This window comes from Cetorhinus maximus, chromosome 15 (assembly GCF_964194155.1).
Source record: "Cetorhinus maximus chromosome 15, sCetMax3.hap1.1, whole genome shotgun sequence".
Taxonomy (NCBI): domain Eukaryota; kingdom Metazoa; phylum Chordata; class Chondrichthyes; order Lamniformes; family Cetorhinidae; genus Cetorhinus; species Cetorhinus maximus.
In genome coordinates this window covers 46,212,084-46,239,451 of record NC_135893.1, presented here as the reverse complement: position 1 = coordinate 46,239,451, position 27,368 = coordinate 46,212,084, and positions in this window count along the sequence as shown.

Sequence of the window (27,368 nt, the reverse complement as noted above, 5' to 3'; positions counted from 1 at the left end):
ACTACTGTGAAGATAAATAGTGACAGAGCTCTTCAGGAAATGGATGAATCACAATGCTCAGATATAGAAAGTGTTCCAAAGAATGGGCATTTAGTTATTAGAACTCAATGCTTTATACAATCATATGCATTACAAAATTGCATAGGTAGCTTTTAATCTATCAACTGTGACTATGCCTAAAGGCATTGTAACCTGGTGTATGATCCAGGAAATTGTACATAATTTTATTCAGAGAAATGAAGGAAATGATTTAGAGGAATCATGACTTTGAAATAAAAGAGATTTGGGAGAGTGCGGAAGTACAGGATCTATGACAGCCTGACACCAAGTAGATATTGTAAGATCATAATGAGTGAATACAGAAATATCTCAAAGGGCTGCTGACATAGATGAACACTTCACAAGGTGACCTTGTAAGGGAAGAAATAAAAGTCCTGTTATCAGTAAACAAAATAGTAGATGCTATGTAGAAGGTAAATGATAAATTAAGTGAAATTATCAGGCCGACTTATGCAGAGTATTTGAGCAAGCAGGTTGAGAGAGAATAATAGTCTTAATGGGGCCTAGGGCAAAGGTGGAGGCAAAAGTGGGATTGAACAGGTTGGTAGCTGCAGAAATGTTGTGATGAATGTTGGGAATTTGATCATGCCATGGTAAGTAACTTCCAGAAGAGTTTCTTCCAGAGTGAACACAGAAGGAAGTGGAATTGTAAGGGGGATGTGGACGGAGATTTATACAGGAAGTGATTGGAGCTGGCCTTATCTGGGAGTGACATGATGGGAATGACAAGGCCAAGTGAGATGGCAGGTTTGAGAGGCTGTGAATATGGGAAGTGGAATTTATAAGGAAGCAGAAATTTAGGAAGCCCAGGGGGGCAATGATCTCAAAGGAGAGAGAGCATGATGAGTTAAGTTGGAGGTTGAAATCACTGAGAATAAGAAGTCATCTGGTGCAGAGTTTGAGGGAGGAAAGCAGGGAAGATATCTCAGTGAGAAACTTAACTGGGATTTTCCAGATGTCCCCTGGTGAGGCCGGCCAAGGGAGATTTGGCGGCCCAGCCAGGAGTCCATTGACTATCGGTGGAACTGGACGATCCCGGCAGTGGGCGGAGCGAGAAAATCCCACCCTTCGTGTGATACTCGGGTGTTTGATAGAGACGGAGGATTTTTAATGTGAAGTGAGAGGGGTGGAACAAGGTGAATTGCTCCAATAAGGTGAAGTTACCAGAATGCAGTGGGACTGAACAAGGGACAGAATTTGGTGATAAAGGCTCCAGGGGCTACCATGAAGGATTGGGTTAAGGTATAGCCAGGCTGGAGAGGTTCATTAAGGGGGAAGAGGGATAATCTTATCAACGCTCAGCCAGGTAGTCTCAACTCATTGACCCATGTTTCCTGTGAGTATGGTTTCTACTGAAAATAGTAGAAATTGTGATCTGGTTTGACTAAGTTTATTACAATTTCAAAGTTACCTGCATCAGCCTGAAACAATTTTTGTATGAATTAGCTTAAATTTAAATTGCAAATACTAGTTTCATAGTTATTGAGGCTCTTGGTGTTAACAGGTTTGTGAAGCAATAGGCCCTAGATACTCACTTTGCACTTTATATGAGTTTGTGGCTGTTCCATAGTAACTTGATTCAATCTCGAATGGCAATAACACTATTGTTGCTCAGAGACTGAATCAGGGTATTCTGCCATTCAGTGCAACACTTGCAGAATAGGGTCACCTTCTCAGACTGCAGATTAACTGAACAACAGCATGCCATTTTAAATATTTAAATTAGAATTGGAGAACTGCTGGAAGAAGTGCAAAATTGGCAAAGTGTAAATAATATTGGAAGAAATTTGGGGATAACTCCTGACTGTGAATTGTACCCAATCTATTGAGGAAAGTCAGCTTGCTGTGTCAGATTTCTCATTTCAGAGGTGCTCATACTCACAATGTTCAGATCATACAAATGTTTTAGTTTTCTCTAATACTTAACCTCCTGTTTGCCTACACTTTCACCATATTTTACAACGAAGGAGACTTGTGCACTTTGCAATTATTGATCCAGTAAGTTACACTATTACAGGTAAAACAGTTGCCATTTATTTTATCTTTGTAATATGTTCCGAGCTGCTGATGTGGAAATTCGGATCAGGAGTGAAGAATGTTTTCACCCAGACAGTTGTGGGGGTCTGGAACTCACTGCCTGAAAGGGTAGTAGAGGCAGAAACCCTCAACTCATTTAAAAGGTGTCTGGATATACACCTCAAGTGCCACAACCTGCAGGCCTATGGACCAAATGCTGGAAAGTGGGATTAGGCTGGGTGGCTTGTTTCTCTTGGTCAATTCACGATGTGCCAAGTGGCCTCTTTCTGTGCCATAAACTTTCTACTATTCTGTGAGTGCCTTTTGAACTCATTGACCTAGAAATCAGATTGTGCCTGAAAACAGGCAAGCGGGGTTGGGGCTTGTGCCATGAGACTAATCAAGTGCAGTCCCGTCTACCTGTCAATGAGGTGAAATGGAGGCACTGGTAGCTGTGTTGGTGTCACATTCCCTTCTCTCCACATAAGCCATTTCTAATACCAATAACTCTCCACTTTCTCCTATGCAGGAGAAGAGAGCGTACCTCTTGGCAAGAGGCAGAGATCTGGAGTGGTGGGAAGGGGGAGAGGAGGGGTTTGGTGGTGGTGATGGTGGTGGCATTGGGTGGGGTGGTGGCCTTCCAGTGACAGGCACCTTGTTCCCACCTACTGCACTGAAGAAGAGGTAATAGTTTGGTAGTACAGAACTTGAGTATTGCTAAAAACAGAAACTTCTTTGTCAAAGTTTTTGGTCTTGCATATAACAGGACAATTTGCAAGGATACCAAATGTAAAGGGAACAACAATTTATACTGTATGAGAAGAGAGTGATGATTTGTTAGTATGTGGACTCTGATTGGTAGAGGTGGTGGTGTAGAGAATGCACCAATTGATGGTGACCAACAGTTAACTGCCAAGCATTGTTTGAAATTTAAACTAGGCAGCTTGGCTCTGATTGGTCAAGGCATCGCCCTGAGGAATGAACCAGTGAATAGTTGTCACTTACTTATTTTTCCAAGCCAAAAAAATGTTCTGCCTATCACACAAATGAGTAATGTGGTATATGAATTTAAGTGCCAGTGTGATGCTAGGTGTGTAGGCCATACATCCCAAAGATTGGCAGATCATATCAAATAGCAAGTTGCTTCCGCTGTTTGCAATGGGCAAGGTACAGACCGTACCCAACCAGCCCGTGCTTGCAAAACTCAAAACACAATGTCCAACATTAGATGCGATTCTGCCATTGAACATTATTTGCTAAATAATCCTTGGTGTGCTAAGAATTATGCTGATAGCCAATTTAAAATTGTCAGCCCAGCTCACAGTATGGCACATTTGCGTATTTACATATCTTAATACACAGGGGCCCTATTCTTTGCAGACAGAAAGAACATGTACACATATTGCGCTTGTTTCAGCTTAACAAAATAAGCGACAGCCATTCGCTGGTTAAATCCTGAGGGAAATGCCTTGACCAATCAGAGTCAAGATGCCTGGTTTAAATTTCAAACACCACTTGGCAGTTGACTGTCAGTCAACATCAACTGGTGCATTCTCCATGGCAATGTCTCTACCAGAGTCCACTTGCCAACCAATCAGCATTCTTTTCTCATACAGTATAAATTGTTGTTCCCTTTACATTTGGTATGCTTGCAAATTCTCCTGATGAGAAGCTTTGACAAATACAAATCTCTTTTTTCAGCGATACTGAAGAAGAGGTCTTGTTCCAGATCTTGTTGCAGACGTCAGCAGCGACCTGCCATGACAGCCTGAGCCTCCCGAGGCGCTGATGCTCAGACATATTGATCTGCTCGTAGACCTGTGTTGGGGTCTCACCTCCTTCCAGCTGGATCTCAGCGTCCATCACCTCCCCCTGTGGTGATGGATGTGGCTGAGTTAAATGCAGCTGGTACTGCTGCTGGTGTTGCTCCTGCTGCTGCTGGAGCTGTTGACGGTGGCCTCTGCCCGTGCCCCCAAGCAGGGGTTGAATTAGAGATGCATTATCTGCTCTCATGTCATGACAGCAGGGAAATGCAGCTGGACAGGTGAAGTGCCTTCCAAGACATTGTTATTCACCTGCCAAGCAGTGAAAGCACAAATTTGAATGGGATACAAGCAGAGGAGAAGTTTTCTCTGAGAATTTGGTCTACAGCACACTTGGTTAGGGAATGCAAATTCCAGTGAGATAGAAACATTTAAAGAGTAGCAGCGCATTGTAGAAGTGGAAGGCCAAAATAGCGGATGGTAACTAAATTATTCCCAACCACAAACTACGAGAGACAAGTTGCGTGTGAAAAGTCAGAAAAATTTTTGGAAATGAAATGGGATAAATAACTGTGAGAATGGAAGAATAATTGAGAATTAGAAACCACAACATAGATTAAATTTTAAAAACCCAAAAAGGACAAAGAGCAGCCAGAGATAAAGGATTGGGTAACATATCATGTTTAGTGAGAAAATATTTGAAAATGATCATATATATAAGTAGAAGCAAAATACTGTGGATGTTGGAGATCTGAACTAAAAATAGAAAGTGCTGGAAAACCCAACAGGTCTGGCAGCATGTGTGGAGAGAGAAACAGATTAATGTTTCTAATTGATATGACTCTTCATCAGAAGACTTGCACACCACTGACAAAACTTTGTAAAACCTGCCCTTATATTAACAATACCCACTAACAGTGACCAGACAATGTAATTAATTTTATGAAAAAGTACATGGGATAAAAATTACATAAATACAATTTTATCATTCATCATTTCTTTCCTCAGAGTGAGTCACTACCTTCAGAGACCAAAGGGTAGGTGGAGAAAGTCAAGGGGAATATTAGAGGAGAGAGGAATTAAATAGCACAACTTGGACAATAAGTAATAAATAGATCTTTCTTCTGTGCTTGAGAAGAATCTGTACAAAATAACTATATCTTCCACAAATCAAAGAAGAGCTATTTATCAGAGTGCAAAATAACTTGATTGAGGAGACTTGTCAAGAACCAGAACAATATTTCATGTACTTGAATGACTTGTTTCAGTCCTAGGATTCATTGTAGATCAAGAAGAGCAATTTTAAACCCTTATTTAAACTCAATTGACAAGGGTGACGCTATCCAAGGAAACAAGAAGTAAAGATTAGAGATTTAGTGCACAATAAAAAAAGTACTATTTGAGAGGTAGTGCAAGTTATTCAATCATTATTGAAACATCTATTCCTGTGATTCTATTCAACTACTTTCCTAGTGTGGGAACAATGCAAAGGTTCAGCTCCCAAACAATGCCAGTGAAATTTTAATCCAATAAGGTCACTTTCAACGATAGTTATAGAAGAATTACACTGCTATCACTATAACATTGCAATATTCCTACAGTATTGAATTCAATATGAAAGTCTTCTATTGATCGATTTGCCTCTTCAGTGTACCTTATCATCAGAGTTACATCAACACATGCTATACAATCCATCATGCTGTGAACCTAATGTTGTTTTTGAGTTTCATGTTTCAGAAACAAAAATACCAAACTAGCAAAGAAAACAAAGCAACAATTGAGCAAGTTTGTTCTAAGCACTCAGAAAATGAAATCATAAAATCATAGAATGATATGGTACAGAAGGAGGCCATTCAGCCCATCAAGTCTGTGCTGGCCCTTTTGAAGAGTTAGTCCACTACCCACACTCTCGCTCTCTCTCCATTTTCCTTTCTGTATTTATGCAGTTCCTTTTTGAAGGAATTACTGATTCTGTTTCCACTACCCAATCAGGCAGTGCAATCCAAATCCTAACCACTCACTGATGAAAAATATTTTCCTCATGCTGCCTCTGTTCTTTTCCCAATCACCTTAAACTTGTGCCTTCTGATTATTGGCCCTTGGGCCATTGAAAATAGTTCCTTTATTTATTCTATCTAAACCTTTCATAATTTTAAACGCCTCTATCAAATGCCCTTTTAGCTTTCTTTGTTTTAAGGAGAGTCACTGCACCTTCTCCAGTTCATCCATGTAACTGTAACCCCTTATTGTTGGAGCTTTTCTAGTAAATCTCTCTGTACCCTCACCAAAACCTTCACATGCTCCTAAAGGGTGATGTCCAGAATTGGAAATAACATTCCAGCTGAGGCAAACTAGTGTATTATGAAGCTTTAGAATACCTTCCTGGCTTTTTTTAAAATCTATGCCTCTATTTATAAAGCTGAGGATTTCATATTCTTGTTTAAAAGCTTTGCAACCTATACTACTGCCTTCAAAGATTTGTGTGCAAACAATCCTAGGCCTCTCTCCCCTTCTAATCCTTTTAAAATTATACCATTTAGTTTGTATCGTCTGTTTTCATTCTTCCGACCAAAATGAATGATCTTGCATTTTTCTTCATTGAATTTCATCTGCCAGGTGTCCACCCATTCCAGCACCCTCTTTCATCCTGCTTAAAGTCGATTACTACCTTCCTTAATGTTTACTACACCTCCAAGTTTCATGTCATCTGCAAATTTTGAAATTGTGCCCTATATTCCAGGAGATGTTGTAGCATGGTAGTAGTGTCCCTACCTCTGAAACAGAAGCTCCTGGTTCAAGTCCCACTTCAGGGCTTGATGGTCAAACATGTTGATTATCAGCCTGTAAATCCTTCTAATATACCTGATGGCAGGTAGAAAGAGTAGGATAGTTTCCTGGTCAGCCATACTGTAGAAGGCAATGGCAAACCTCTCCAGTACTTTACCAAACATAATCATGGATCAATCCAATTGAAGCCCATGGTCACCAATGCCCTCTTAGGGCCTAGTACCTGAAGGAGGTACATATTGTCAAAGTCATTGATCAAAAACAACAGTGATCCTCATACTGAACCCTGTGGAACTCCACAGTATACCTCCCACCAGTCCAGAAAAAACATTATCACAAAACTCAGGGCAGAATTGTCCCAGATTTGCACTAAGTGTGGCAGCGGGCATGAAAAAAGATGTTTTACCTGTCGGCAGCAATGGTGGGCTTTCACACTGTATCGCCCTCTTCCAGGCTCATTATTTATACAGTCATGGGAAAGATGCCGGATTGCTGGCAGCCGGTCTCCGATTTGCCCGCCTCGCTGTTTCCTCAGTCTGGACGCCATATTTAAACTGCAGCCATGCGCATACTTCCCAATGCTTGCAGTCCAGGACTGCTCCAGTGAAGACATGACTCCAAAAGCCAAGAAGAGTGCAGCCTCCTGATTCAGTGATGCATCCCAGGGATGCCTTCTGGACACCATGGAGGCCGCCACAATGTCCTCTACCCCTGCTCCAGCCACAGGAGGCCCATCAGTCTCAGCACTCCAGTTTGGGAGGCAGTGGTAGAGGTGGTCAGTGCCAACAATGCACACAAAGTGTCAGCCATCCAGTGCAAAAAACGGATGAATAATCTCATCCGTGCCGCCAGGGTAAGACAACCATCTCATCACTCTAAACTCACACACTCACAAGCCCATCACACATTCACTGGCATCTCACTCACTGTCAGCTCAAGGGACATCACCACCCACTCTCTCACACCCTCACATCTCCATCTGGCCTCATCTCCTCTGGAGATTGCCTCCTCATCCCATCCATGGCTCCACTCAGCACACATGCACACGTCTGCCATCCTTCTCATTTGGCCTGGTATGCTCCTTGCTCACATTCTCTCCATCTGTCTTCATGCAGGACAAGATAGTGCACAATCACTGGGAGAGGTCCCAGACCTGGGGGTGGAGTGCCGGACATCAAGGTCCTCACTCTGTTCGAGAGTCACGCGTTGGAGCTGACCGGAGAGGACGTGGACCGTTCCTACGGTGATGGTGAGGTTCGTGGTGAACACCCACGTGAGGATCCTGCACCACATCATCCCTCTCAATGTGAATCTGAGTCCACTGTTCACTGTGTAACATGGCTGCCAAACACTAATAATCTCCACTTTCTCTCCTAGGCACACCTTCCATGTCGCCCTTAAGCAACCTTGACCCCGACCCCAGCGGCGAGATGAGGACCCTGAGGGCAGCACCAGTGAAGATCCATCATGGTGCTCACCCACACCCTCCACCAGCGGAAATGACACACACATCCGTGGGACCCAGATGTAGAGCAGCCTCGGGATCACAGCCTGGTGAGCACAGGACACAATCTGATCCACAGCAGGCGGAGGGTGCGACATCAGAGGTTGCTTGCACTCAGAGGACTGCTGGAGGCAAAGAATCTGCTGAGTCTGAGTCAGACGATGAGCCTCTGGACTCGGTCCTCACTCAGTTGCTGGAGCTGCAAAGACAATCACGGGAACATCAGGAAGAGATGTCTACTCCACTCCTCAGGTTGCAAGGGACGATGAAGCCTACCTTCAGTCTGAGGTGATAGTGTCGGCTGATGCACCGAGGTCAACACTGGCAGGATGACAGCCACCATGGAGACCTTGATGCAGGAAGTGGGTGCTGCTTGGCTGTGTGGGCTGAACTCCATCGCTGACACCATAATTGGCCTCCAACGGTGTCAACGTGAGAGGGGTGCGGGGCAGCTCGATCTCACTCCAGCTTCCCCTTCTCCTCAAGGAGTCAGCCAGGGGCCCTCAGGCACCCATAGGGAGGAGGATCAGCAGGTGCACACCCCGGGGCCATCCACCCAGGTGACTCCGAGAGTGTCCGGCCCAACTGAATCCCCTCTTCCTGTAGCACCATCATCTCCAGCTCCACAGGCCAAGGAGGGTGCACCTGGCCCACAGCAGTACCCCAATAGCAGGCCGGGTCCTCCAGGTCTCGGCCCTCCAGAGGACGTAGCAGTCAGCAGGCTGCCTCCATCTCTGCTGTGGATGTTCATAGTGCACTATGCGCTGTATGCCTGGGCACGGGTGTTAATCGCTTGTACATACTGTTCACTATTGTTAATAAACTCCCTAGAATGTCTCCCTGCCTATGGTTCCTTGTTCTGATGAACAGTGTTCGTATCACTCAGGTGTGAAACCTTTCTGCACAAGATAAAAGCAGGTGTCTCAGTCCAGGGCCTCTTCCCTGTGCTTTGTACAGCCTTCAGACCACAGTGATGGTCCAGCCTCAGACTCTCTGGAAACATTACTGATGCCTGCACCTCGATGGTGCTGGTCATTGTTGCCAGAATGTAGTGGACAGGCATCACAGAGTTCCGTCATTCTCTCTGTGTGCTCTCAGCACCTTCAAGGTGGGGCTGGCCCCCATCTCATCAGCATCTGTGACCAGTGACGCTGTGCTCCTGAAGGGCTCAGGTGCTGAAGGCTGACAAAGCGTCAGGTGCATTTAAGGTTTCATGGCTGCATCGCTACGGTATGACCCTGATCACAGAGCGTAAGTGAGCTGCCCTCAGTCAGACAGGAGTCAGACATTCTCAGAGGCTATGTGAAGATCTATGGAGTGTCCTCACTGCATGTCGTCATCATCCTCCTGGAATCTAGTGACTGATAGGGCCGCTGCTGCATCTCCATGACATGAGCCGGAGCACTGAGGGTACGCGCGCTGCCATCAGCCACACAGGGGTCAAACGTTCACAGATGCAAGGAGAGGATGTCAGGACTGCCCTCACTGTATGTTATCCTCACCCCCCACAAATCCTGTGGCTATGACGGCCTCTTGAGCGCACCTGCTTCATCTGGCCAGTGCAATGGCCTCATCACCAGCATCCTCACCTTTGAGGACCCCATCATCCTCATCCCCTTCGACCTCCTCCATATCAGACGAGGTGTGCAGCTCTTCCATTTCATCTCAGCTAGGTCCTCCCCCCATTGCAGCGGCAGGTTGTGAAGGGCGCAGCAAGCTACTATGATGCACGACCCCCTCTGGGAACCGTACTGCAGTGCTCCATCAGACCTGTCGAGGCACCAGAACCTCATTTTCAGTATGCCTATCATTTGCTCCACCAAAGTCCGGGTTGCAGCATGAGCCTCATTATACTGTCGCTCTGCTGCAGTCTGAGGCTGCCGAATGGGTGTCATCAGTCATGGCCTCTGTGGGTAGCCCTTGTCCCCGAGTAACCAACCCTGCAGCCTCACTGGACCATGGAAGATGTCAGGGATCTGAGATCTACTAAGGATGTAAGAGTCGTGGACGCTCCCTGGAAATCATGTGCAGACCTGTAGGATGTGTTTGTGGTGGCCGCCCACTTGAACATTCAGTGAGTGGAAGCCCTTACGGGTGATGTTGTTGACTGCTCATTGCCACGGAGTTCTAAGCACTACGTGAGTGCAGTCGATTGCCCCCTGCACCTGTGGAAAACCAGAAGTCTGCACAAATCCCAGGGCTCTTTCATCCTGGCTTGCGTGATCCTGGTCGAAATTCACAAAGTTGTGGTGCTTTCGCAAAAATGGTGTCCGTGATCTCATGGCTGCATTTGTGGGTGGGGCTTGTGAGATCCCACAGAGGTCACCTGTGCAGCCCTGAAAGAAGCAACTGGTGTAGAAATTGAGCACCACGGTCACTTTCACAGCCACTGGCAGTGGATGCCCTCCATGTCCCCATGACGCCAAATCCTGCAGTAAATGTGACCGACCAGTTCCCTAGACATGTGCAGTCTTTGGTGACACTGGTTCTCAGTCACCTGTAGGAATGATAAGCACCTTCTATAGGCTCTGGGTCTAGCGAGGGGTGTATGAGTGACGGCTCGCTGACGATCTTCAGTGCGTGCGCACAAGGCCCTGCTGCACCCTCACCTTGAGGATGATGCTTTTCCCATTGGCGAGTCAGGTGCCTCCATCGCAATCTTCTCCATGATCCTGATGTTCTGCTCCTGCAGGATGAAAGAGAGAGACACATGGGTTAGCATGGGTGTACTAAGAACCTCTCTTGGTTAAGTCTCAACGCTCCTTCACATATTCCAGAGACTGCTGGCCCCTACTTGGACGTCCAGTGTGTAGTGTGCTTCATGGCTGCCCGAAACCCCACCCACCTCTATCCCACTCCACCTGACCAATTGGCAGCAGCTTTGCCCATTGGACTGCATGCTGTGCTCTCAGCTCAGGCACAGGCATTCTCCTAACCCACACTGCAAGGCTGCACTGTTAGCTTGAACCATGGGGGAGACTGGTCCAAACCGGGATGATGACATTGTAAGGGGCTGTGAGCGCCTCTACCAGTGACTGCTCCATGGCCAGCTTTAGCAAGGGGATTGTACAGCTTGCCCAGTTGTCCAATTGCTCTGCTGCCCCCTAAAACACACATTAATTTGCAGCCTGCCCCCAGGGGGTGAAAAGTTCTGGAACATTTGGTGGCAATTTCATGCTTTTGCGTTGCTTGAGTGAACAGAAAAGCTTCAGAGGCCCAACTCCAAGCATGTCACTGGAGCTCCAGCTGAACGGTCTCAGCTACAGAAGAATGCTCACTTTTGACAAGCTTCTCCAAGTGTGTGGCCTCTTCCTTCACCATCACCCCACCCCCAGCACGTGCTTGTGTACTTCTTTCAGTCTGTGCTGCCTTGCCCACCAAACATCCCCAGACCCAGTCCCAACCCCACTCCAGCCCCGCCTGTATTGGAGCCCTTGCCCTGGCTGAAAAGCAGGCGGGAAAAATCGACATGCCTGTGCCCCCCACGAATGTGCGGCGCCTCCTCCCTGATGTCCTGTGGGTGATCCTTGGAAGTGCTGCACAACGTTGTGTGCACCCACCTCCGAGTTCCCCTCGAAGTTCAGCTCGCCAGGTAGTCATAAATCAGGCAGTTCTGAATTAACACCGATCTGGGTGGTAAATTTGACGTTGGGGGAAGATTCCGGCATGCAGGCACAATGACGAGATGCAAACACATTAAAGGTAAGTTCTTGACGTTGGAGGGCAGGAAATGTTGCCCACCGTTGATGGGCTGAGTGGACGACTGCAAATTGGATTTTTGGCCATCTCACCATATTGCCCACTCAAACCCGCCATGATACCTGCCGCCAACTGGAGTGCATGATTCTGGCCTTAGTTTTTTATTCCTTAGCCAATTTTGTATCCATGCTGCTAGTGTCCATTTTATGCCATGGGCTTCAATTTTGTACAATATGTGGCACTTTATCAAATGGCTTTTAAAAATGGTGGAAGTAAATTTAGTCAATATTAAATAAAAATAAGTTAGTAGTGCACCACATTAGTGTAGCATTATAAGAATGTGCTGTGCCACAACATAGGGTATAAAATTGCAAACATGCTTGCCCATGTGCTTATCAAGGTATCAGTTCTAACCAGGCCAGAGATAGGAACTAATTAGTGGTCAAATAAATAAACAGGAAAGGAAACAGAACATGAGACATTTGGGAATTGATCTAATCAAGTACAGGTACAATTCCAATTATTATCAGAATGTTCCACCATGTATAAGTTGCACTTTCAAGCAGGATGTTCCAATAACAAATATGAGTCTTCTGTAAGAGCTGACTTTCATAAAATAAGTTGTTATGGTGTCAGGAACAATGGCCCTCATGTTAATGGAGCAATGGAGGGCAGAATTTAATGCCCTCCCTGTGATGAGTTTGATAGTGGGAGGGGCATTTAATAGGGCAGGGGGATGGAGGATGAGGACTCTGCCATTTTCCCACCACTGCCCTGATTGAATCCAGGGCAGGAAGGCCTGTGGGCAGCCTTCCTTCCCTACCACCAACTGAGGCCCTTAAGTGGGTAATTAATACCAACTTAAGGGCCTCATCCCACCCCACCACCACTGGTATTCACCCAGTGGCGGGTGGGGGACTCACCATGTTGGGAGGATAGCAACCAAACCTGTGCGGGGTTACTTGTGGCTCCTAGGGAGTCCCTTTTCCAAAGGCGCTTAGCACCCAACAGAGGGAACGGCATTGAGGGAAAGGGGGAATCCTCTGAGAGTCACACCACTCGCCCATGCTGCCAACACCCTCACCGCTCCCCGCCACCGCCCCGCCAGCCATCACTCATCTGTGCATGGGTTTATCGGCAATCCTGGGCCTCGGATAGGTGTCATACCAGCAGCACCCTCCACCTCTTCAGCTGCTGTTAAGCATAGGAACTTAGGAACTAGGAGTAGGAGTAGGCCATTGGGCCCTTCGAGCCCGCTCTGCCAGTTAACTAGATCTTGGCTGATCTTCTACCTCAATGCCATTTTCCTGCACTATCCACTAATCTCTTGATACCTTTTCAAAGCTAGACATCTATCCATCTCTGACTTGAATATACTTAATGACTGAGCCAAAGCCCTCTGGGGTAGAGAATTCCAAAGATTCACCACCCTCTGTGTGAAGAAATTGCTCCTCATCTCTCTCCTAAATGCCTATCCCTTATTCTGAGACTGTGTCCCCTGGTTCTAGAGCACCCCCCCCCCCCCCCCCCCCCACCACCACCACCCCCATCGCCCCACCCCACCAGCCAGGGGAAACATCCTTCCTGCTTCTACCCTGTTGAGCCCTGTAAGAATGTTGCATGTTTCAATGAGATCACCTTTCTTTCTTCTAACCTCTAGAGAATAGTCCAGTTTCCTCAATCTCTCCTTATAGGGCAATCCCACCATCCCTGGAATCAGTCTGGTGATCCTCAGTTGCATTCCCTCTATGGCAAGTATATCCTTCCTTAAGTAGGTACACAATACTCCAGGTGTGGTATCATCAAGGTTCTATACAATTGCAGCAAGACATCTTTACTTCTGTACTCAAATCCCCTTACAATAAAGGCCAACATACCATTTCCGATTAATTGCTTGCTGCACCTGCATGTTAGCTTTCAGTGACTCATGAACAAGGACACCCAGGTCCCTTTGGACATCAACACTTCCCCATCTCTCACTCTTTAAGAAATACTCTGCATTTTTGTTTCCCCTACCAAAGTGGATAACTTCACATTTTTCCACGTTATATTCCATCTGCCATGTTCTTGCCCATTCACTTAGCCTATATCCCCTTGAAGCCTCTTTGCATCCTCCTTAGAACTGACACTCCCACCTAGTTTTGTGTTATTGGCAAACATGAAAATACTTCATCTAACCCTATCAGCATATCCTTTAATTCCTTTCTCCCTCATGTGTTTATCTAGCTTCCCTTTAAATATATCTCTGCTACTTGCCTCAACCACTCCCTGTGGTAGTGAGTTCCATATTCTCACTGCTTCGTGGGTAAAGATGATTTTCCCTGAGTTCCTGATTGGATGTATTTGTGAATTTATTTCTTTATTAGAAAATACAAACAGGAAATCTCTGCTTCCATTACACACTCACGCCCAACCATCATCTTCCTTGCCCAGTTCTTTCTTTAGGTGTGGAGTGGCCATTGTTGAATAAGGACATTCTGGGGTGATGGGAACCAATAGAAGCTGAACTTTTCTATGGTTGCCAGGTGCTGAAAAAAAGATACAAATCAGTGAAAGAAAGTAAGATCCAATGGATGAAAATAACGTCCACTGACATTAAAATTCCAAAACCTTGATATCTACCTCATGACACTGGCTTCAATTCTGCAATTTTAACTTCCAGTTTTTTCTGCGCTTGCAGTTCATGTTACACATGGTCAGGTTTGCTGGCTATAAAGGGGCCAAAATGGATACCACTCGAAGATATACCATCATTTGCTAAATAATGCCAAGAGATGATGGGGGAAGAAAAACACCTCGAGCCACTGTACTTTTTAAGATCAAATGCATTAACATTATTCTAATATTTATATATTTGGTATTGTGATGACCTTTGACCCAGAAGCAGTCCGGTAAGGAAAATTTATAATTTCTTTAAAAGGTCTGTGGAATCTAATTGCTTTTAAGAAAGTTTGAAGAGAGTTTTTAAGAGCTTGTGTCAACTGTAATGGAAGAAATTGTAATTTTCTTGGAGCAATTGAGAGAGCTGCCAGCCTCTGATTGGCCAGCAGCTTTTGGCAGGTGGGACTCCTGCTCCTGGGGTCCTTGATCCTGGAGATGGCCTGCCACTGTCAGAATGGCACTTAATTTGGCGAGCCTTCCCAAAAAAGAGGTGATGCCAACCTCTTACCAGCTCTCCAGCTGGCGGGCAAGACCCCTGTCACCTCCATTAAATACTGCCTGTAAACAGAGGGGCTTGTGGTGGCGATAGTGGACAATGAACACACAAAATTATGGGATGTGTAGGGGTGTCAAAATTCAACGGGAATGCCTCATTATCATTTGCACCTTGATTGTGTGTGTGCAGGCCTGGCTTGGACCTGCATGGCACGATTTCCCTCAGCTATTTAAAGAACTTGTTCAGAGATAAAATGGAGGAGGCTTGTAGGGCTGCATTATTGCAAGAAGAGGCAGGAAGCTGAAGGATAAGTGGAGAAGACGCCATGTTTTCCAGCTCCAGCTTTGGGTATGCTGTTTGGAGGTAGAAAGGAACAGGACAGAGGCAGTGGGAGAAAGAAGTCTTTTGTCACACCCAGAACCATGACTGGACAAGGCAGAGGCGGTCAGCAGCAGGAGTGTGACCCAGCCATCATGAATTCAGTGCCGCAAGTGGTTCAACAAGGGACAGAAAGGGTAAACATACGGCTATATTCACCCAGATAATACACTGCACCCCTCTCACATTGTTTTTTCAGTCCTACTCCATTCACACGAGGAAAGTCAACATTAATCTTTCACACCCATATCCCCACAAAGTAACTTCACCTTCAGTAGCCTCAGTACATTGACAACTCTTACTAAATATTTCATGTGCAGGTTAATGCTCTCAAAGTACCATCATTAATATAACCCCATTCTTCTTTCCTCCAAGGCCATTACATAAAGGTCAAGAACCCCTTGTGGACAGGATGAAGATTGCTCAGAGGAGCTGATACCTGTGCACTTGAGAGTTGACCTTACAGAAGCCCTTCAGGTTGTGTAGCTGGACCTCCAGGTAAGAATGAGAGGCCTGGGGTTGGATTATATACTGAAGGCAGGCTCCCCACACCCCAGTGTCAATGTTGAGGTGAGCCCGTCTCCACTTGGCCAGCTCGCTCCATTTTAATTTTTCAACCGACAGCCCTTAATTAGTATGAAGTGAGACTTCCGACCGTCTCCATGGAGCTGCTGGCCAATTGGAGGCTGACAGTTCAGCAGTGCCTCAGCGCCACTGAGCTCACTGCTGGTTCAACCACGAAGCCGAACCTACAGGTAAGTCTGGGATCTCGCTGGACCAAGCTGACAGGATCCAGTGAGTGGGATGGGGGTATGTTGGGCAAGACAGGGGCAGCGTGGACTGTTTGGGGGTGGGGGAGTGGGTGTTTGATTGGCACCAGAGGCTCAGGAAGGAGTTACCTTTCCCTCTTTCACTGACCAGCAGGCGCAGGGTCATCACATGTTGGTGCAGGCCTCTCTCTCTGCCCATTGTATTTGAACGATGGCAGATTTAGGCCCTTAAGTGGGCATTAGTTCACCCTTTGTCTGAGGATCAACATCTAGACAAGCAGTATATGAACAGTAAACTTAACATTCAAACAGGTCTTTCTGGTTTTCTTTTAATTTATGGGATTATTCTGAAAGTGTTTTAATTTAATGTAATTTAATTTAATTTAATTTAATAGCACCTTCATTACTCATCATCCATAGGGATAAAGTTGTGAAAGCAAAAAACGGATTCCCTTGTTTTCAGTTCATGAAAAGAGGTGAATTAAGATTGGCTGAATCACCTGGTTTAAATCTGCACCTCCTTGGGCTTAAGGAAGTGCAGCAGGGGAATGACCAGGGCAAAAGAGAGTAATGGTTTGGTGAGAAGAAGTGCATCAAATGTGGAGGAGGAGAATGGCAGATTGGGAGCTGTAGCAATGTTATTATGAATGGAGGACCAAATACTAGGTGGCAGGAACTTGAAAATAGAGCGGCAAATGATTCATGTGTGATTCAGGAGTAGACACAGAAAGGAGTGAGGTTGGGATAGGGAAGGGGATTGTGGGTGGAGAGCAACATAAGGAAATGATTAGAGGTTGCATTACCTGTGATGGGGGGGCGGGGTTACCATTGACCAGAAACTGAACTGGACCAGCCAATTAAATATAATACTTACAAGAGCAGGTCAGAGGCTGGGAATTCTGTGGAGAATAACACGCCTCCTAACTCCCCAAAGCCTGTCCACAAGTCAGGAGTGTGATGGAATACTCTCCACTTGCCTGGATGAGTGCGGCTCCAACAACACTCAAGATGCTCGACAACATTCAGGACAAAGCAGCTTACTTGACTGGCACCCCATTCACCACCTCGACATCCACTCCCTCTATGAACAAAGCACAGGAGCAGCAGTGTGTATCATGTACAAGATGCATTGCAGAAATTCATCAAAGCTCCTATGACAGCACCTTCCGAACCCACGACCTCTACCACTTAGAAGGACAAGAGCAGCAGTTACATGGGAGCACACCTGCAAGTTCCCCTTCAAACCACACACTAACCTGACTTGGAAATATACCACCGTTCTTTAGCTGTCACTGGGTCAAAATCCTGAAACTCCCTTCCTAACAGCACTGTGGCTGTAGCTACACTACATGGACTCAGTGGTTTAATAAGGCAGCTCACTTCCACCTTCTCAAGGGCAATTAGGGATGGGCAATAAATGCTGGCCTAGCCAGTGAAGCCCACATCCCACGAATGAATTAAAAAAAACATACAAACAGGTCGTAAAGTATTTTTGGTTGAGTTAATTAGTTAATGGGGAAGCACCTTTCCTGTAGTTTAGCATATTAGTTGCTTATTAAGTAATGTTTAGTCTATGTTTATTTTGATGTGTTTGTTACAGTAAGAATCTTAAAACGTGAGAACTTGTCACACAATTCTTTCCATCGATCACAAGTAAACTCTTTTTAAAGTTATTAGTTTCTAGGGGTTACATAAAAAGAGGGTGGGATTCGTCCCAGATTTGCACTAAGTGCAATAGCAGGAAGGAAAAAGGACATTTTACCTGTTGGCTGCAATGGTGGCTTATCATGCTGTATTGTCCCAATTCCACCTCATTAATTATGCATTCCCAGGAAACATGCCATTTCCATGGTGGGTGGACTTTCATTCTCCCGCCACGCCATCAGCTCACCGCGTCCTCATGCCAGGCACCAAATTAAAACTTTTGAGTCCAACAAATTAAACAAAATTAACAAAATGAGGGACAAAGTCAAAGCAGCCCCTTAAAGGGAAACTGCAAAAACAAAGACAAAATATAAAGGAAACTTACAAACATTAAACCAAAATATGATTAAGGGGGTCGATAAAACACCCCAGTCCCCGTGGTGCCCACCGGGCACGGGAGGCCTCGACGGTGCCGGCAGACACCGCGTGCTCCCTCTCCAGGGACACCCGGCCGCGAATATAGCCGCGGAAGAGGGGCAGACAGTCGGGTCGGACGACCCCCTCGATCGCCCACTGCCTGGATCTGTTAATGGCAAAATTGGCCAGGCCCAGGAGCAGGTTCACGAGGAGATCCCCCTTCCCGGCCCCCCCTCCGCACCGGGTGTCCGTAGATCAGGAGCGTGGGGCTGAAGTGCAAACAAAACAACAGTAAAAGATTTTTTAAATAACTGAAAAGGGAGTGCAGCCTCCAACAATTAACACAGACGTGGTCCACGGACTCCACAAGGCCGCAAAAGATGCAGGTATCCTGGGAGTCTGTGAACCGACACATCCTGCGGTTGTATGGGACTGCTGCGTGCAACACCCTCCACCCAGGTCCCCGATGGAAAAGGGGGAGACACTCCCATAGAGAGCCCCCCACTGAGGACCTCCGCTACCGGACGGCAACAAGGCACGCCAGGGCGTATCCGGGCAGTGGGCGAAGGCAAGGAAGTGAAGGGTGTGCAGCAGCAGCCCATACAGGAAACCCCTTCTAAATGACATGGAGGGCATTTTCCCGAGGTGACTCAGGTTGTGGGGCACCAGCTCCTGAGGGAGGGTTTGGGGCTTGGGGCCAATGTGGAACTCCGTCCGAACAGGTGTACGCTCAGATGGAAGACCACCAGGCACCTGCGCCACCTCGAGACCCAGAATGATGTCGGGGCCGAGCACGACCGTCCTGAGGTCTTGAATGGCATTGGCCGCGAGCCGGACGTCCACAGACGGGCGATGCACCAACTCCTGTGGAATCATCCAGCCCACTCCTCCGCCACCCAGCACATCCCCGATCCTGGTTACCCCGGCAACCACAGCCCTCCTCTCTGCCAGCCACTGAAAAGGGCGGAGGGGCGGATTCCTGAGCAGCGGCTCTCTGACAATAGCCGCTACTCCTGACAAGGGAGAGCTGCGTCGCGAGGCAACCATGTTCCAGACTTTGATCGGGTCCTGGTAAAAGACGGGCAACACCTGCAAGGAGCCACGAAGGCCCCTCATGTCTACAAACAGGGTCTGCACATCATAATTCAGGCCATGCACCTGGTGGAAGAAATACGTCGCCAGGGCACACCACCTCGGAAGGGGGCTTGATGTAAAGGTATCGCTGCAGGGCCTGAAGGCGGAAAGTCGTCACCTGGATGCGAAGGCACAGCAGCACCTGACCGCCCTCCCGAAGCGGGAGACTCAGAACCTCAGCAGCGACCCAGTGCAATCTTTTGTCCCACAAGAAGTCAACGAACATTCTCTGGATTTTCGTGACAAAGTCTGGGGGAGGGGTCAAAGTGACCAGCCGGTACCACAACATGGCGGCAATCAGCTGGTTTATGACCAGAACTCGACCCCAGTAAGACAGCACTCGGAACAGTCCTGTCCAGCGCTGCAGGCGAGTGTTGACTTTGGCCTCCAGCTCCTGCCAGTTCACCGGCCAGGATTCCTCAGCAGGACAGAGATGGACCCCCAGGTAGAGGAGGCTGGTCCTGCTCCTGGAGAAAGGCCTGAGCTTCTCGGGTAGGGGTTCCATCTGCCACTGACCGACCAGGAGTCCAGAACATTTACCCCGGTTGATCCTGGCAGTGGACGTGGCAGAGTAGACCTCCTGACACTTGTGCATTCTCGGCAGGTCAGCTGGGTCAGTGAACATGAGGAGCACGTCATTGACGTAACCGAGAGGGCCAACCCGATGCCCGGCCCGCGCAGAACCAATCCCGACAACCTCCTCCGCAAGAGGCGCAGGAAAGGATCCACGTAGATAGAATACAACTGGCCAGACAGGGGGCAGCCCTGACGTACCCCTCTCCCAAAGTGAAGGGGCGCAGTCAGGGACCCGTTAACCTTAACTAGACACTCTGCGGCAGCGTATAGAAGTCAGATCCAGGTGACAGAATGTGTCCTGATCCCAAATGTTTGCAGAGTCCTGAATAAATATTCGTGAACCATCCTGTCGAACGCCTTCTCCTGGTCAAGTCCTCTGGGAAAAGTGGATGACGTCCCGGACCAGATGAATGTTGTCATAAATGGTGCGGCCCAGGACTGGTCAGGGTGGATCATGTGGTCCAGCACGGTGCCAAGGCGAGAAGACATGGCTCTGGCAAAGATCTTGTAATCCGTGTTGAGGGGGGAGACCAGGCGCCAGTTTTTAAGGAGGCGAAGATCCCCCTTCTTAGGCAGCAGGGCAATGCCCTGCACCACAAAAGGGGAATCTCCCTGGTTGCGATACTGTCCCCCAGGACCCCCGCGAAGTCGCTCCCCAGGACGTCCCAGAACGCCCTGAAGAACTCCACGGTCAGCCCGTCTAGTCCTGGGGATTGGCCCCGGAGAGGCTGTCGAGGGGGCCGGTCAGCTCCCCTAGACTTATCGGGGAGTCAAGCTTTCCGGCGCCTTCCGGGCCGACCTGCGGCAGGTCCTCCCACAAAACTCTGCGAGCATCCTCGCTGGACGGATCCGGAGAGAACAGGGCAGTGTAATAGTTTCGGGTAATGGCCCTGATGCCCTCCGGATCGGAGACAAGGGATCCGTCGTCGGCCAGCAGCGTAAGGACCTTCTGACGGACCCCGTGCCTTTTTTCCAGCGAGTAGAAGAAGAGGGAGCCATGGTCCAGGTCCTTGAGGAACCGGATCCGTGACCTCACGTACGCGCCCCGGGACCCGACGAGTTGCAGGTCCCGCAGCGCGCCCTTCTTCTCATCGTACACCAGCCGCAGGGCCGGGTCCGCATCGGGCTGACGGAGACCTGCCTCCAGGTCGAACGCCTCCTTCTCCAACTCCTTGACCCTGGGTTTCCGCCTCTTTGTCGACCCCCTCGCGTACTCCTGACAGAAAATGCGGATGTGAGTCTTGTCCACGTCCCACCAGAGCCTCAAGGAGGGGAAGCCTCCCCGCTTCCTTCTCCAGCCGGCCCAGAAACGACGGAACGAGCCCAGGAACCGCTCGTCCTCCAGCAGCAGCTTGTTAAAGGGCCAGTACGCAGACTCCGTCCAAGCGCAGAACGGAGTGAGCTCCGCCCACACCAGAAGGTGGTCCGTGCACGGCACCTGCTGCACAGAAAATGGTTGAACGCAGGACACGTAGGCCCTCGAAACGTAAAGGAGTTTGAGTCTGGACGCTCCAACTCCAGGTGACACAATGGTGAAAACGCTGGAATCAGGATGGAGATTTCGCCAGACGTCCACCAAGTCGAAGGACCCGACCAGGTCCCGGAACTTACTCACACCGAGTGAGCGGTGCTGGGTACCGTGACGGTCCCGGGCCTCGAGGGTACAGTTTAAATCCCCCCCGAGGACGATGCACTCGCCCGCGTCGATGGAGCCGAGATGAGTGGACACTTCCTCAAAGAGTCTCGCTTGCTGCTGCGCGCCCAGGGGAGTGTACACATTCACAAAGTGATCCCCGCACCCCCCAGGCGCACAGTCAGGTGCAGCAACCAGCCTGGCACCGGCTCCTTGACCCTCAAGATCTCCGGCTGAAAATGTGGGGCCAACAAGATAGCCACCCCGCCAGAATTGGAGGCTGGGGGACTCATGTAGACACCCCCTCGCCACTCCGGGAGCCACGTAGCTTTGTCTCCTGGAACGGTCTGGGTTTCCTGCAGGAAGCACACCGCATACTTCCCATCCCGGAGAACCGAGAAGTTCTGGAACCTGCGCTGTGCGTCCCTGCTGCTGTGGGTGTTGAGGCTGGCTATGGTAGTCTTCATTGTCAGGAGAATGTGTTACCATCACCTAATGCAAAGTGTAAGAAGGAGAGGAATATTTTAATCCTTCCTCTCCTTCAGGAGCCCAGTGAGAAACGTGTGGACCCTCCTCTTAGCGTCCGGTCCAGCCCAGGGGCCTTGAGGGCCTCACGGTCAGACCAGAACACAAGGGGGAAAGAATGTCACCGGTCCAGGGCCGACTGGACCCTGTTTCGATGACCGTGATTACTCGCTAAAAAATCTTGGAGCCCCCGTAAAGGGATGAGGGGAGAATCAGTGGGAGGCACCAGGGGATCCACCACCTCACCCGACAATGACGCTAAGTCGTTCCTGGTGCTCACCACCGAAACTCCGCCCTCCTCCAGGTCATCGCCTCCAGCTTCCAGCCCCTCCCCCGTATTGAGTACGGGGGCTGGTTTGGAGCTGCCAGTCGGCTCCACCTCCACCTCGATCCCACCCCCAGGATCAAGGGCACAGGGGCCATCTCTGGTCTCCTCTTGGGGATATGGGCTAAAGGGCGGCAGCAGCTCAGAGTCCAGGGCCGATTGGACCCTGTCTCGACGACCGCGATTACTTGCTAAAAAATCCTGGAGCTCCCGGGTCGCCTGGCAAGTCCAGAAGAAGCTCTGGACCCAGGACTGAGGTGACCGGTGCTGAAGGTTGGGATGGAGCCGGGAGGCCCTCCTCACCACCGCCGCCCGATGACCCAGCGGTCGGGGCCATGAAGGGACTGCTGCAGTCCCCTGGTGGGCCAGGTGGCTCTGCAGGGTACAAAGTAGGTTGGGGTGGGGCACCACCGCAAGGGTGATACCCTCACCGAGGTGCCCTACTCAGGGGGCTGCAGCGAGTGGTCGGGGGTTTGAGCTCCCCCCAGGGGCCAGAGCAAGGACTTGCGGGGCAGAGACGCCATCACCACTTCACTGGGGGAGGGGACACATCCGACTTCATAAGTCATGAGGTCCCCTCCCTCCGTGGCATCCCCTCCGGGGTAGGCTGGGGGCTGGGGAGACCTCCATCAGTGAGGCCCCTGCCACCTCATCCAGCCCCTCTGGACATGAGCCTGGGAACCCATGTGGGGATGACGCTGGGCCCAGCACATGGCACTGAGGCACACACGGGCCTGGGAACCCGCGTGGGGATGACGCTGGGCCCAGCACATGGCACTGAGGCACACACGGGCCTGGGAACCCGCGTGGGGATGACGCTGGGCCCAGCACATGGCACTGAGGCACACACGGGCCCGGGAACCCGCGTGGGGATAACGCTGGGCCCAGCACATGGCACTGAGGCACACACGGGCCCGGGAACCCACGTGGGGATGACGCTGGGCCCAGCACATGGCATTGAGGCACACACGGGCCCGGGAACCCGCGTGGGGATAACGCTGGGCCCAGCACATGGCACTGAGGCACACACGGGCCTGGGAACCCACGTGGGGATGACGCTGGGCCCAGCACATGGCACTGAGGCACACACGGGCCCGGGAACCCGCGTGGGGATGACGCTGGGCCCAGCACATGGCACTGAGGCACACACGGGCCCGGGAACCCACGTGGGGATGACGCTGGGCCCAGCACATGGCACTGAGGCACACATGGGCCTGGGAACCCATGTGGGGATGATGCTGGGCCCAGCACATGACACTGAGGCACACACAGGCCTAGGAGCCCGCGTGGGGACGACGCTGGGGCCGGATGATGTTTTTACCCCCGTGTTTTCAGGGGTCTGGGGATCAGGGCGGCTTTGGGGTTTCTGAGGGGCCATCTCCAGTTGGCATGTCTTCCTCCGCTTCCTCCGCTCCTTCTTACGGTGCGGGGTCTCTCCCCCCGTCTTACCGGCAGCCGAGATGGCGGTGGCTGCCGGTGGCACCTCCCCTTGTGGGGAGGGAACTGGGGTGATGGTGGGGGGAGGGGTGGCGATGCCAGCTGCAGCTGCCTGGATGGTGCTGGTGGACTTGGAGATGGGGCAGTTTTTACGGATGTGCTCCACCTGCTTTCAGGCCTGGCACCGCACACCCTCCACAGTCCAGAAGCCCTGTAGGCAGCCCCCTGATATTCCACAGTAAAACCCCCCTCAGTGCACTCCTCCCGGGCCAGGCCGGCTGAGCAACATACACGCCCAGCTCCATATTCAACAATATCCCACCCCGGGGAGAGGGGGGAAAGGATGGTGTAACCTCCCCCTCCAGGATGACAGAAACAGAGAGGAGAGGAGGGGGAGGGGTAAAGGACAGAGGGACACAGGAGGGAAAGGGTGAAGGGTAGGTGGGTGTCACTCAGTGGAGTGGAATGTGGGTGGGGGCCTCAATGTTCTTCCCATAGGGGGATGGTGATGTCTTCACCAGGCAGCCGGTACTGCCTGGCACACAGGAGTCAGCCCTGCCCCTCTTCACCAGGTAGCACCAGCTACCTGAACTCAGACTCAGTCGGAGCGATGAACGGGAGGGGCAAGATCTTAAGCAACACTCACACACACACACACACACACACAAACACACACTCCTTCTCCCCCAAATGTCTGCAGTGGTCTTCTCTCCTCCCCCTACCAAACACACGGCTGTCTTCAGCCCCCACCAAACTAAAGTCCAGACACCCACCTCGGATATTAAACCAAACAGTCCTTGCCTCCCTGTCCTGCAGCAGCAGCAGCATCTCCTCTCCCTCTGCTTCTCCCTCTCCCTCTCCCCCTCTCCCTCTCCTCCAGGCCTCAGGCCTCAGGCCCTGCAGGCTCCAGGTCCCCAGCAACTCAGAGGATGGAAGGAATCTTGAGGGAAGGCAGCAACACAATAATAGGAACAGCCACAGGGAAACAGCATCAGGAACAGCCACAGGAAATCCCACAGCAGCAGGAACAGCCACAGGAAATCTCACAGCAGCAGGAACAGCCACAGGAAATCCCACAGCAGCAGCAGGAACAGCCACAGGAAATCCCACAGCAGCAGGAACAGCCACAGGAAATCCCACAGCAGCAGCAACAGCCACAGGAAATCCCACAGCAACAGCCACAGGAAATCTCACAGCAACAGCCACAGGAAATCTCACAGCAACAGCCACAGGAAATCTCACAGCAACAGCCACAGGAAATCTCACAGCAGCAGGAGCAGCCACAGGAAATCCCACAGCAACAGCCACAGGAAATCTCACAGCAACAGCCACAGGAAATCTCACAGCAGCAGGAGCAGCCACAGGAAATCCCACAGCAACAGCCACAGGAAATCTCACAGCAGCAGGAACAGCCACAGGAAATCCCACAGCAGCAGCAGGAACAGCCACAGGAAATCCCACAACAGCAAGAACAGCCACAGGAAATCCCACAGCAGCAGGAACTGCCACAGGAAATCCCACAGCAGCAGGAACAGCCACAGGAAATCCCACAGGAGCAGCAACAGCCACAGGAAATCCCACAGCAGCAGGAACAGCCACAGGAAATCCCACAACAGCAGGAACAGCCACAGGAAATCTCACAGCAGCAGGAACAGCCACAGCCAGCATCAAGCTCAACCAAGCAACAACTCACAGCTCAGCAGTAACAAGCTGTAGCTGAGGCCAGTCAGGAAGCACAGCCTGGGCACGGGTGTTAATCACTTGTACATAATGTTCACTATTGTCACTAAACTCCCAAGAATGTCTCCCTGCCAATGGCTCCTTGTTCTGATGAACAGTGTTCATGTCACTCAGATGTGAAACCTTGGTTCCTACACAAGATAAAGGCAGGTGTCTCAGTCCAGGGCCTCTTCTCTGTGCTTTGTGTAACCTTCAGAGCAAAGTGATGGTCCAGCCTCACATTCCCTGGACACATTACTGATGGCTGCACCTCGATGGTTCTGGTCATTGCTGCCAGAATGTAGTGGGCAGGCGTCACAGAGTTCCGTCATTCTCTCTGTGTGCTCTCAGCACCTTTAATGTGGGGCTGGCCCCCATTTCTTCAGCATCTGTGACCAGTGACACTGTGCTCCTGAAGGGCTCAGGTACTGAAGGTGGACAAAGGATCAGGTGTGTTTAAAGTTTCATGGCTGCATCTCTATGAGATAACCCAGATCACAGAGCGCAAGCGACCTGCCCTCAGCCAGACAGGAGTCAGACATTCACAGAGACTATGTGAAGATTTACGGAGTGTCCTCACTGCATGTTGTCATCATCTTCCTACAATTGAGCGACTATTAGGGCCTCAACTGCATCTCCATGACAGGAGCATTCTCACAGAGGGTGTGCGCGCTGCCATAAGCCAGACTGGAGTCAAATATTCACAGATGCAATGTGAGGATCTATGGGGTCACCTCACTGCATGTCATCATCATCCTCCACAAATCTGGCAGCTATGAGGGCCTCCCGAGCATACCTGCCTCGTCTGGCCAGTGCGATGGCCTCATCGCTGTCATCGCCTTCAAGGACCTCCGCACCCTCGTCGAAGTGCTCCTTATTGGAGGAGATCTCCATCTCCTCCTCAGCCAACATCTCTCCCCATTGCAGCGCCAGATTGTAAAGGGTGCAGCTGACGATGATGATGTGTGACACCCTCTGCGGACTGTATTGCAGGGCTCCACCAGACTGGTCCAGGCACCGGAACCTCATCTTCAGCATCCCAATGGTCTGCTCCACCAAGTTGCAAGCTGCAGCATGAGCCTCATTATACTGTCGCTCTGCTGCAGTCTGAGGCCACCGCACGGGTGTCATCAGCCACGGCCTGTGGAGGCCAGGTCACTGAGTGTATTTAAGACTGAGATAGATAGGTTCTTGATTGGTAAGGGGATCAAAGGTTACGGGGAGAAGGCAGGAGATTGGGGTTGAGAAACTTATCAGCCATGATTGAATGGTGGAGCAGACTCGATGGGCCGAATGGCCTAATTTCTGCTCCTATGTCTAATGGTCTTATTGGCCTATGTGGGTAGCCCTTGTCCCTGAGGAGCCAACCCTGCAACTTCTGTGGAACCTGGAAGATATCAGGGATCTGAGACCGACTGAGAATGTAGGAGTCGTGGACATTCCCTGGAAACCGTGCAGACCTGCAGGATGTGTTTGTGGTGGGTCCGCACCAGCTGCACATTCAGCGAATGGAAGCCCTTGCGTTTGACATAGTTGACTCCTTGTTGCGATGGAGATCTGAGCGCCACATGAGTGAGGTGCATCCTGCACCTGTGGAAATCCCAAGATCTGGGCATAACTAATCACTCTTGCATCCTGGCTTTCCTGGTCCCGGGTGAAATTAACAAAGTTTTGTGCCGTCGTGAAGGTGGCATCTGTGATCTTATGGATGCATTTGTGGGTGGAGGCTTGCGATATCCCACAGAGGTCACCTGTGGAGCACTGAAAGGAGCCACTGGTGTAGAAATTGAGCACCGTGGTCACTTTCAGGGTCACTGGCAGTGG